This window comes from Panthera uncia, chromosome F2 (assembly GCF_023721935.1).
Source record: "Panthera uncia isolate 11264 chromosome F2, Puncia_PCG_1.0, whole genome shotgun sequence".
Classification (NCBI taxonomy): domain Eukaryota; kingdom Metazoa; phylum Chordata; class Mammalia; order Carnivora; family Felidae; genus Panthera; species Panthera uncia.
Window position 1 is genome coordinate 978,865 of NC_064812.1, and position 11,700 is coordinate 990,564.

Here is an 11,700-nt window from a genome sequence, read left to right on the forward strand (position 1 = left end):
CAAGACCTCTAAGCCAAGACCTCCAAGCCAGACCACCAAGCCAGACCTCCAAGCCAGACCACCAAGCCAGACCTCCAAGCCAGACCTCCAAGCCAGACCTCCATGCCAAGACCTCCAAGCCAGACCTCCATGCCAAGACCTCCATGCCAAGATCTCCAAGCCAGACCTCCATGCCAAGACCTCCAAGCCAGACCTCCAAGTCAGACCTCCAAGTGAGACCACCAAGCCAGACCTCCATGTCAAGATCTCCAAGTCAGACCTCCAGGCCAAGACCTCCTGGCTCTCAGGAATAACCCATATGCCCTGGTGTTTGTTCTGACCAGTTCCTGGATGCCGGAGAGGACTCCTACGCCAGACCACCATCCTCAGTGAAAACCCCAGATCCAGGGGCACCTGGTTGGCTCAGTCGTTAGAGCATGTGACTCTTGATCTTGGGGTTGTGAGTTTGAGCCCCACGTTAGGTGTAGAGTTTACTTAAAAATAAAACAGGGCACCTAGGTGGCTCAGTCGGTTAAGCATCTGACTTCAGCTTGGGTCACGATCTCACAGTTCATGAGTTTGAGCCCTGTATCAGGCTCTCTGCTGTCAGTGCAGAGGCTGGAGCCTGCTTCGGATTCTGTGTCTCCCTCTCTCTCTGCCCCTTCCCCAGTCGTGCTTTGTCTCTCTTCCACTCTCAGAAATAAGTAAACATTAAAAAAATATTATTTTAAATGAGACAAAAATAGGGGCTCAGTCAGCTGAGCATTCAACAAAAAATCTTTTTTTTTTTTTTTTTAAATAAAAGAAAACCCAAACCCCAGACAAAGATGAGACTCATGGTCCTTTCCGTTCTGAGTCTCCCAGATGCTCTGTCTGTATCTGGTCTCCCTGTATCTTCAATAATGTCTACTCTCACTTCCTGTTGACTCATGTTTGATTTCCGTCCTGCGTCCTTCATGAAGCCAAGGAGAGTCCTGGCTGGTCCTATAGGATCCCCTGGGTCCTCGAACCTGGCCTACTGCCATCAAGTCCAGGCAAAGAACAACTTGGCGGCAGGGGGTGGGGCCTGGAGGTGTGGGAGTTGCTGAACAATTCTCAGGTTTCACTTAGGTAGGGAGGTCGTTAACTGCCAAGAAGCCACGTTGGACACCAGAGCATTCAGGAGAGAGCCGAGACAGGTCACATCTCAGTAAAGTGACTGAACCAGCTCTAGACTAAAGCCTACTCCACACCCATCATGAGTGTGGAGAACAAGCCTTGAAAGGAACAAGATTATACAAACATAGCTTAAATGCTTGCCAAAAAACGTCAACACTCTTTAAAGGGAAACACCAAAGGGGCACCTGGGTGGCTCAGTCGGTTGAGCTTCCAACTTCGGCTCAGGTCATGATCTCTCAGTTTGTGAGTTCCAGCCCCGCGTCAGGCTCAGTGCTGACAGCTCAGAGCCCGGAGCCTGCCTCAGATCCCATGTCTCTCTCTCTCTCTCTCTCTCTGCCCTCCCCCACTCATGCTTTCTCTCTCTCTCAAAAATAATAAACATTTAAAAAATTTTGGAAAAAAGGACGAAGTTTGGCTACATGTTACAATGTGGTGAGTCTCAGAAACATTGTGCTAAGTGAAAGAGGTTAGATTCAAAAAGTCACACATACAATGCCACATATATGAAATATTCAGAATAAGTACGTGTATAGGGACAGAGAGCAGATAGGTGGTTTCCCGGGGGCAGAGGGGGTTGGGAAGAGGAATGGGTAGTGACTACTTAGTGGATACAGGTTCCCTTTAGGATGATGAAAACGTTTTGTAACTAGATCGAGGTAGTGGTTACTTAACACTGTGAAAGTACCAAATGCCACTGAGATGTATACTTTAATGTAGGTAATTTTATGTGAATTTCACCTCAATAAAAAAGTTACAAAGCTTATGAGGAAGGAGGAGCACATGACCCAGACCCAGGAGAAAAGCCAGTTGACAGAACTAGACCCATAAGTGACAGAGATGACGGAATTGGCAATGACTTAAGAAATAGCTGTTATAAACATGCCCAGGGATTTAAAGAAAGACATGAATATGATGAGATGAGAAGTTATAAAAAAGAACTTGCTAGAGTTGAAAAATAAAATCTCTGAAGCGAAAATTCATTGGATGAACTTAACAGCAGAAGAGATATCAGTGAACTTGAAGACACAGCAATAGGAACTATCCACGTTGAAACAGAGGGGAAAAAAACAAAACTAAACCGAAGAACCTGTGGGATCATATCAACAAAAGAGAGAGATGCAGAAAGTATCATTGGGAGCAATGGCTGAAAATTTTGCAGATTTGAAGGAAAAATCATACACTCACAAATCTAGGAATTTCAATGAAACCTAAGTAGGAAAAACCCAAAGGAAGCCACAATAAGCACATGATAAATAAATTGCTGAAAAAGTGATAAAAGTACTACAATTATCAAAAAAAAAATACAGAGAAACAAAAATAACTATGACTGCAGAGTTCTTGTCAGAAAATAATTTTAGGCCAGAAGACAAAGCAAGAACATGATTAGTGAACTAAAAACAAAAAGAAAAATAAACAAAACAAAAACACTGCCAATCTAGAGTTATATACTCAGAGAAAATATCCTTCAAAAATGAAGACAATAGTTTTTTCAAAGAAAAAAAATTGGAAGTATATAACACCTGCAGACCCACACTACAAAATAAAATAAAATAAAGTTTTCTTGGATGAAGAAAAATAATTCTAGATGAAAATCTGGATCGACATTAAAAAAAAAAAAAAAAAACAGCCCTGGAAATGGGAGACAGGTGGGTAAATATAAAAGACATTTTTCTCATCTCATCTACTAAATTTCAATAAAAGATAGTTGACTGCCCCACTTAGACCTGATAACTCAACGATATAATCAAAAGTCTCTCTCGAATCAAATTACAACCATAATGAGATACCACCTCATGCCTATTAGGATGGCAAAGAACAAAAACAAAAACAACAAAGCAAAGCAAAGCAAACAAAAAATGAAAATGGTAAAATTGGTGGTGAGGATGTGGAACTGGAACCCTTGGACACTGTTGGTGGGATTATAAAATGGTGTAACCAATATGGAAAACAGTATGATTATTCCTAAAAGAATTAAAATTAGAACCACTCTATGAGTCAGCAATCTCGCTTCCAAAAGTGAGCACATATCCAAAAGAATTAAAGGCAGGGTCTCAAGGAGATATTAGCACATCCTTCTTCATAACATTATTCACAATAACCAAGAGGTAGAGACAGCCCAAATGTCCATTGGTGGATGGATAAACAAAATGTAGCTATACATACAATTGAATATTATTCACCCTCAAAAAGGAAGGAAATCTTGTTATATGTTACAACATGAGTGAACATGGACGTTATGCTGAGTGAAATAAACCAATCACAAAAAGACACACACCGTGTGGGGCGCCTGAGTGCTTCAGTCAGCTGAGTGTCTGACTCTTGATTTCTGTTCAGGTTGTGATCTCATGGGTTCGTGGGATCAAGCCCTGCACCATGCTCCGAACCGCCAGCACAGAGCCTGCTTGGGTTCTCTCTCTCTCTCTCTCTCTCTCTCTCTCTCTCTCTCCCTCTCTCTCTCTTTCTCAAAATAAATAAGTAAACATTAAAAAGATACATACTGTGCGGTTCTTCTTATATGGATATATAAAGTAGTAAAACTCATAGAAACAAAGTAGAATGGTGGTTAACAGGGGCTGTGGGGAAGAGAGAATGGGGAGTCATTGTTTAATGCATATCAAGCTTCAGATTGCAAGATTAAAAAATTCTCGAGATCTGTGAACATGTGAATATACTTAATATAAATACATTTAACACTACTGAACTATACACTTAAAATAGTTAAGGTAGTAACTTTTATGTTGTGTTTTTCTTTACCACAATTAAAAATAATTTTTAAAAAGACAGTTAACCAGGATGCCTGGGTGGCTCAGTCAGTTAAATGTCCAACTCTTGATTTTGGCTCAGGTCATGATCTCAGTTTGTGGGATCGAGCCCCACGACAGGCTCTCACTAGCAGAGTAGGGCCTGCTTGGGATTCTCTCTCTCTACCCTCCATGGCTCTTGCATGTGCACTATCTTTCTAAAAATAAACAAATAAAACATTAAAAAGATAGTTAACTGTTTAAAGTAGATAGAATAACAACATATTGTGAGATCTATAACCTGTAAAAGTAAAATGTATTATATCAATATGCCAAGGAGGAAAATGGAAATATACTATTGTAAGGTTCTTAAATTACATGTGAAGAATTACAATATTATTTAAAGATAGATAAAATAAAATAAAAGTAAATTAAAAAAAAAATAAAATAAAAACATACCTAAAGAGACATAGCTAATAAGCCCATAGTCTAGATAAAATGAAATATTAAAAATTACTCAATCAGAAAAAAGGTAGAAAAAGAAGAGGACTAAGAAGAAACAGATAAGACAAATAGAAAACAAATACTGAGATGGTGTACTTAAACCCAACCATATAAATGATTACATTAAATGTAAATGGTCTTAATGCTCCAACAAAAAGGCAGCAGTTGGGGCACCTGGTTGGCTCAGTAGGAAGAATGCACGACTCTTGATCTGGGGTCATGAGTTTAAGCCCCACATTGGGTTTAGAGATTACTTAAGTAAATAGAGAAAATTTTAAGGCAACAGTTGCATAACCTTATTTTTGTTTAACTTTTTTTCTTGACATTTATTCTTTTTTGAGAGACAGAGCATGAGCGGGGGAGGGGCAGAGAGAGAGGGAGACACAGAATCTGAAGCAGGGTCCAGGCTCCGAGCTGTCAGCACAGAGCTCGATAAGGGGCTCCAACCCACAGACCACCGCAATCATGACCTGAGCCAAAGTTAGATGCTCAAGCGACTGAGCTACCCAGGCACCCACAACCTTATTTTTTTTTTATCAGAATCCAAGAATATGCAATCTACAAGAAAGGCACCTTAAGTATACAGACATAGAGAAGTTAAATGAATGATGCTGTGGTCTGAGTATTGGTGCCCCTCACCCCAGAACTCTTATGTTGAGACATTGTGGTAATATCAGGAAGTGGTGCTTTTAGGAGGTGCTCAGGTCATGATAATAAAGCCTCATGCTGGAATTTGTGCTCTTATAAAACAGGCACCAGAGAAATCCCTAACCCCTTCCACTATGTGGGAACACAGAGAGGTGCTGGCCATGAACCATGAAGAGGGCCCTCATTAGATTGCAACCATTCTGGCCCCTTGATCTTGGACTTTTTTTTTTTTTTAACTAAGCTCTACTCTCCAATGTGTAGCTCAAACCCATGACCCCAAGATCAAGAGTCACATGCTCCACTGACTGAGCCAGCCAGGCTGGTGCCCCAATCTTGGACTTTCCAGCCTCCAGAACCATGAAAAATAAATTTCTGTTGTTTATAAGCCACCCAGTCTGTGGTATTTTGTTACAGCAGCCTGAATAGACTAAGACAGATGGAAAAAGATCATACAAATAGTTATCATAAGAAAGCTTTAGTGGCTATATTAATATCGGACCAAGTAGACTTCAGAACGTGGAATATTACCAGGAGAAAGAGGGACGCTTCATCATGATACAAGTGTCAACCTGTCAAACAGATAATATAATCCTGAGAATGTATGAACCTAATAATACATTCTCAAATACATTAAAGTGAAACCTGACAGAACTGAAAGAAGAAATAATCAAGTCAGTTGGGAGATTGTACACTCCTTTTTCAATAATTAGTAGAGCAAGCAAGCAGAAAATAAAGATATAGTAGACCTGAACAATATTACTGTCCAACTTGATCTAGCTGGCATTTATACAACAATCTACCAACAACAACAGAATACACACTGTTTTCCATTGTGTATGAAATAGTCACCAACATAAACCATATTCTAAGTACCATAAAACAAAGGTCAACAAATTTAAAATTATTGAAATAACACAAAGTATGTTCTCTGATCCCACAGAATTAGAAATAGATAACAGAAATATATTTGGAAAATCCACCCAAAAATTTGCAGGTTAAACAACACATCTAAATAAACAGTGGGTCGGGGCGCCTGGGTGGCGCAGTCGGTTAAGCGTCCGGCTTCAGCCAGGTCACGATCTCGCGGTCCGTGAGTTCGAGCCCCGCGTCAGGCTCTGGGCTGATGGCTCGGAGCCTGGAGCCTGTTTCCGATTCTGTGTCTCCCTCTCTCTCTGCCCCTCCCCCGTTCATGCTCTGTCTCTCTCTGTCCCAAAAATAAATAAAAAACGTTGAAAAAAAAATTAAATAAACAGTGGGTCAAAGAAGAAATCACAAGGGAAGTTAGAAACTATTTTGAGCTGGAAGATAATGAGAACATGAAGTGAGAATGTGCTGGGTGCAGCTAAAGCTGCACTTAGAGGGGAATTTATAGTTGTAAATGCTCATGTTAGAAAAGACAAAAATTTTAGTTTCCACCTTAAAAGGCTAGAAAAAGACAACAAAATTAAACCCCAAATAGGTAGAAAGAATGAAGTAATGATAAGAGTAAGAATCATTGAAATGCAAAGTGTATAAGCATGAGAAAAAAAAATAATACAATTAAAAGTTGATTCTTTGAGTAAATTGAATACAATCTAAGGAGACTCATTAGAGCTAAGAAAGAAATTACCAATGTCAGGAATGAAAGACAGTACATTCCTACAAATTCTTCAAACGTTAGAAAGATAACAAGAGTTTATTATGAACAACCTCACATCAATTGATTTGATAACTTAGCTGAAATGGCAAATCTACTGAACAAGTGGGAGCATTCCCCAGATATACTCAAGAACAAACATAAATACGGATGGAAAAGCTATAAGCCCACCAGGACTGAGGGGAGAGGAGAAGGCACATGGATGGGCACGGAGGGAGGGCTGATAGCTAGTTGCCCAGCCTGCAGGAAATTAGACCCGGTCCCACTGATGAAGAGCCCAAGGCCCGGAGAGGGCAGCAGGATCCTTCATGAGCTGGGTTAGCGGGAGCCTCTTCCCTGTCCTGTGCACCTGCTGAGGGCGGCTGGCATCAGAGCACCAAAGATATGTGACAACTGACAGGCCGGTCCCTCTTTTCCTTGCCTTCCCCCACGAACCCCAAGCTAGAGGCGTTCCTGACCCTGCCATTTGGCCACTGAGAGTGTAGTCACTAAGCAAAATCAGATCGACATCAGGGAGCTTCAGCATAAAGAATTCTGCCGAGTGAACTTCATTACATGTAATTATTAAGACAGTTTTTCAATGGGCATTTGATTCATCCATTAGTTGGTATCTTTTAAAGCTGCTGTTACGTGTATTCTCATGGGGCCGCATGTCTGCAAAGCCCCACGGTGCCTTGTTCAAACATTACCCCTGCAGATGTAAATTTGGGCAAAAGAGTTTACTTTCTCATCGATTGTTAGCGGACAACCAATTTTGTCGCACGTGGTCGTAACCCTCGGCTTCGTTTGGAGTGCATCGTCAACTGGAGTATTTATTAGGAATTAGCTAAAAAGTGGACTGTGTAGTTCGTTTTTAGCTGACACGTGGGAGAATCATGGCAGCTTGGGGAGGCCTTGTCCAGAAGGCCCAGAGCCAGCAGGCAGCGGGCGTGTGGCAGGTCAAAGTCCCCAGGGTGAAAGGATGTGGCGGGAACTTCCTGCTTCATCCGTTGCCGGCCTCCTTGTGGCTCAGGAGACCAAACTCACTCGGTCCCCATCTCCCAGGCCGCGTCCTCTCATCGTCCATGTGCGTGCGCCCCACCCCTACCCCTCAGGGTCAAAGTCTGAGACATAGCACAGCTGTGTCCACACCTGCGTCACCGCTGTAGCCACTGCCCACCCTGTGCCATGCACAGCCTCTCCCACGCTGCTGGAATGGGCCTGGTACAGTCCTCCGGCACCTGGGTCTCCAAAGCCATCCTGTCCTCTCTCCTGGTCCTGGCACGGGCTATGGACTCAGGTACTCCAGGTCACTCCAGGAAGGCACGTTGAGGGTATAGATGTGGTTGTCTCTGAGATCACGAGTCCCCACTCGGGAATGAGGGTCCCGGAGGAGGTGTGCCCTTGGCTGGGCTCCCCCTCAGAGCTGTCTCTCAGGGGCATCTCTGAGCCAGCCTGCAGACGTGGGTGTGGGCTTCGCCACTGGGGCCTGCGGGGGGGCTCTGGACACTGGGCATCCTTCTGTCTGTCATCCTTTTCCTCACAAACAGAGGTAGTGGGCATTCCTGGGGAGGGGGGACATGCCGGCTGACCTAGGCCACACCCCAAGCCCCAGCCTACCTGGCTTGGCCCCCTCAGCGTGGGGGGGGGGGCAAGCCCACAGGTCCTCCCTGGGTCCCAGAGAGGCCTTTCAAAGCTCATTAGCCTGCCCCGAAGCTGTGACCCCGCTGACCTTGAGCAGGCCAGACCCAAGGCTCACCACAGCAGCCTCACCACAAGCCCCACCCGGCCTTCGTGTGCTCCCTGCACCCACCAGCGACTCCTGCGGGCCCGGGCCTGTCTTGGCCCCTGTGAAGCTGTGGCAGGCCGGCCAGGGCCCTCAGGCACCTGCACCGTGTGTCGGGGAGGGCAGAGGGCTTCCTCCAGGGGCAGCCGTGGCTGTGGGAGCCGACGCACCTTGTGGCCCGGACCTGGGCTTTCCACCTGGGGCTGACTGTGAGGCTGGCGTGGGTTCCAAGGTACCTGGGGTGAAGGGGAGGCCACTTGAGGAAGAAGGGTCTCTGCCTGGTGCCCAGCCTAAAGCCAATTCCCGGGGCTGGGGGTGGAGGGGCAGGCCCGCAGGTGGTACCCAAATTAGGACACAGGCGAGGGGACAGATTTGGTCCCCCCCAGGGCCCAGAGAACAGCCAGGCCTGGGCTCCCCAGGGCTTGACCCCAGCCAGAGGACACACTGGGTAGATAGGCTCTCCTGCTGGACTTTGCTCCTGCCCTCCATCCCCTTTGTCGTGGTGATTGCGGTCAGCCCCCCCCCCCCCCCGCCCCGTGCTTCTGGTCAAGAGAGGAGGTACTGCTGGGGTGGGGCTGGAGCATCCCTACCACCGGGCTCCCCAGGGTCCCCTCCTCTGACCACTGTTCAGTATCTGGCTGTCCTGAGTGTCAGCCTCCCACCCACAGCTGAGCTTCCAGAACCGGTTTTGGTGTCTCCTGAATCCACGCATTTCTACAGGTCCAGCAGGCATTGGCAGGTAGAAGGGTCGTGGGCACCAGGCATGTGCCGGCCTCAGGCTGCTGTGGGGTGGGTCCAGTGACGTGGCTGGCTCTGCCCCTTGCATCAGGACACAGGGCAGGGGTGGGGGGAAGCCTTGGCAAGAGGTGGTAATACGGCGGGAAGAGGCCACCAATGCCTAAGTCACAGCCCTCGTGACTCCAGGGGTCCTGGGACAAAAATCACCTCGTGCCTCAGTTTCTCCATCTGTGAAATAGAGGCGGAGGCTGCTGGCAGTGCTCACCCCGGGGGTCAAGCACAGCCCAACCCCACCGCCTACTCCTGAGGAAGGGGGCTCACCCCAAGTCTCAGAAGCTGAGTAGGGAGGGCGTCCAAGGCAGAAGCCACAGCAAGACGGGGGCAGGTGAGTGGGCCCTTGAGAAGCTCGCCTGCGGGTGGGGGGTGTGGCCGCGTGTGCGGTGGGTACTGAGTACCCTGCCGAGTCGTGTGAGCTTCAACCCAAGAAACTGCCTTGGGGGTCCGCGGCAAGTCCCCAGCAGAGAGCTGGGGCAGGGGCAGCCTGGGCGGAAGCTGAGCAGACAGCTAGCTCACCCCCCTGTCTCCCAGTGTCTTTCCAGCTCGGTGTTCTCCCAAGAGGTGAGTGACCCCTCACCCCACACCCTCCTCAGCCTGAGTCTGAGGGAGACACAGTCTTGGCCCCACCACCCTATTCACGGAGGGAGGGGGGGAAGAACCCCAAGGAGGGGGGAGAAATGTCGTGGGTAAAGCCTGACTTTGACTCTGAGCCCTCGGAGGTTAGCTGTCTCTGTGCGCGGCGCTGGGACCCGGTGGACGCCAGAGGCACCCCTGCGCCAACACAGGAAAGGCCCCTGGTTGGGGGTGCATCTCGGCCTGCCTCCGGGCCAGGCACTGTCCCTGGAACCATCCATGCGCCCCGAGACCTGCGGCGCGGAGCAAGCGCGAGGCAGCAGAGGAAACGGGGTCCTCGCTTTCCGCTAAACGGCGCGGGTGGGCGGCGAAGCCCAGCGCCCCGCGGCCGAGACTCCGGCGGGGACGGAAGTGGGGGAGCCGCGGGGGAGGGGCCGGCGCGGGGGAGGGGCGGGGCCGGAGCCGATCCGGGGTTGGGCGTGGCTTGAGGGCGGGGAGAGCGGGACGCGGGCTGCAGGCGAGGCCGGGGCTGCGCCCGGAATGCGGGTGATCGGGCTGCACGCGGGCGGGGGCGGCCGCCCCCGCGGCTCTCCAGACTATTCCGTGGACATTGCAGAATTGGAAAGAAGCGAGTCTCGAGGAACGCGGAGGCAGAAGAGAACAAAACGCTCGGCGGACCTGTCCTGGGAGGAGGCATTTGTCAGCCGTAAAGCGGAGACAAATCCGCGGGAAGTCCGGGGGCTGGGACGACTTAAAATCCTCTGCGCATGGAGTCCCTCGCCTCGCACCAGAAATTAAAAGACCGAGGCCAACCAGACACACGCACACACACGCCCGGGAGGGGCTGGGGAGGGGGGGGAGCAGGCCTCCGCTCCTCGCGGCCTGTGTAGCAATCTGGCAAATGGGGGCGGTGGCCCCGGCGCGGCCTCGAGGGTGGCCAGGGAGAGACGCGCAGGCGTCTGCCCCGGGAGCAGAGGCCCTGGTTGGAAGCGCCAGGTCCTGGAAATAGAACAGACATCCTCACTGGCTCCGCGGAGCCCCCACTGCAGGGTCCCGGGTGCTTTTCCCCCTGATTCTACTTGGTCTTTTCTTACATTCCTGTAAAGTTAGGTACCAATTTCCTATTAAAAACACCGTATCTGGGGCGCTTGGGTGGCTCAGTTGGTCGGGCGTCCGACTTCGGCCCAGGTCATGATCTCGCAGTCCGTGAGTTCAAGCCCTGCGTTGGGCTCTGTGCTGACAGTTCAGAGCCTGGCGCCTGCCTTGGAGTCTGTGTCTCCTTCTCTCTCTGCCCCTCCCCTGCTCATGCTCTTTCTCTCTCAAAAATAAGTAAACATTAAAATAAATAAATAAATAAGAGCAAGTGAGTGGGATGAGTTGAACAGGTGCACACGTGTGGGCTTAGGAACCCCACAGAGGAAATCCCAGGGAGAAATACAGTGGACACCCGAATGGACACGATCTTCCCGGTAACCCTAACTCCCACCGAGGCCCCCAGGAAGAGGGAAAAGAATCACGAAGTGCTTCGAAGAAAACTAGGATCTCCAGAGAGATGATAAGCTGTGGGGAAGCTCTGTCCCGACAAGATATGGAAGTTTCACACGGGGTGGGGGGTGGGGGGCTTGCCCACGGCTGGAGGTCGGAAACTCGTGGCGCCATTTCCCCATATGGGGGCGCCGGCGGTGAGGGTCCCCTGGGCGAAGGGCCCAAATCTCCCGGCACGCGAACAGTGGGGACTACTTGGGCTGCTGCTAGGTCGGATTCGGAAGCAAGTCCTGCGTCCTCCTCCGGAAGCCAAAATCCTGCCCATCTGAGATGGGACCTCTGCAGGGCGCGCACACGGGCTTGTCACGCACTTGGGGCGAGGGAGTGGCGGGCGGTGGGGGTGGGGAGAAGCCGGA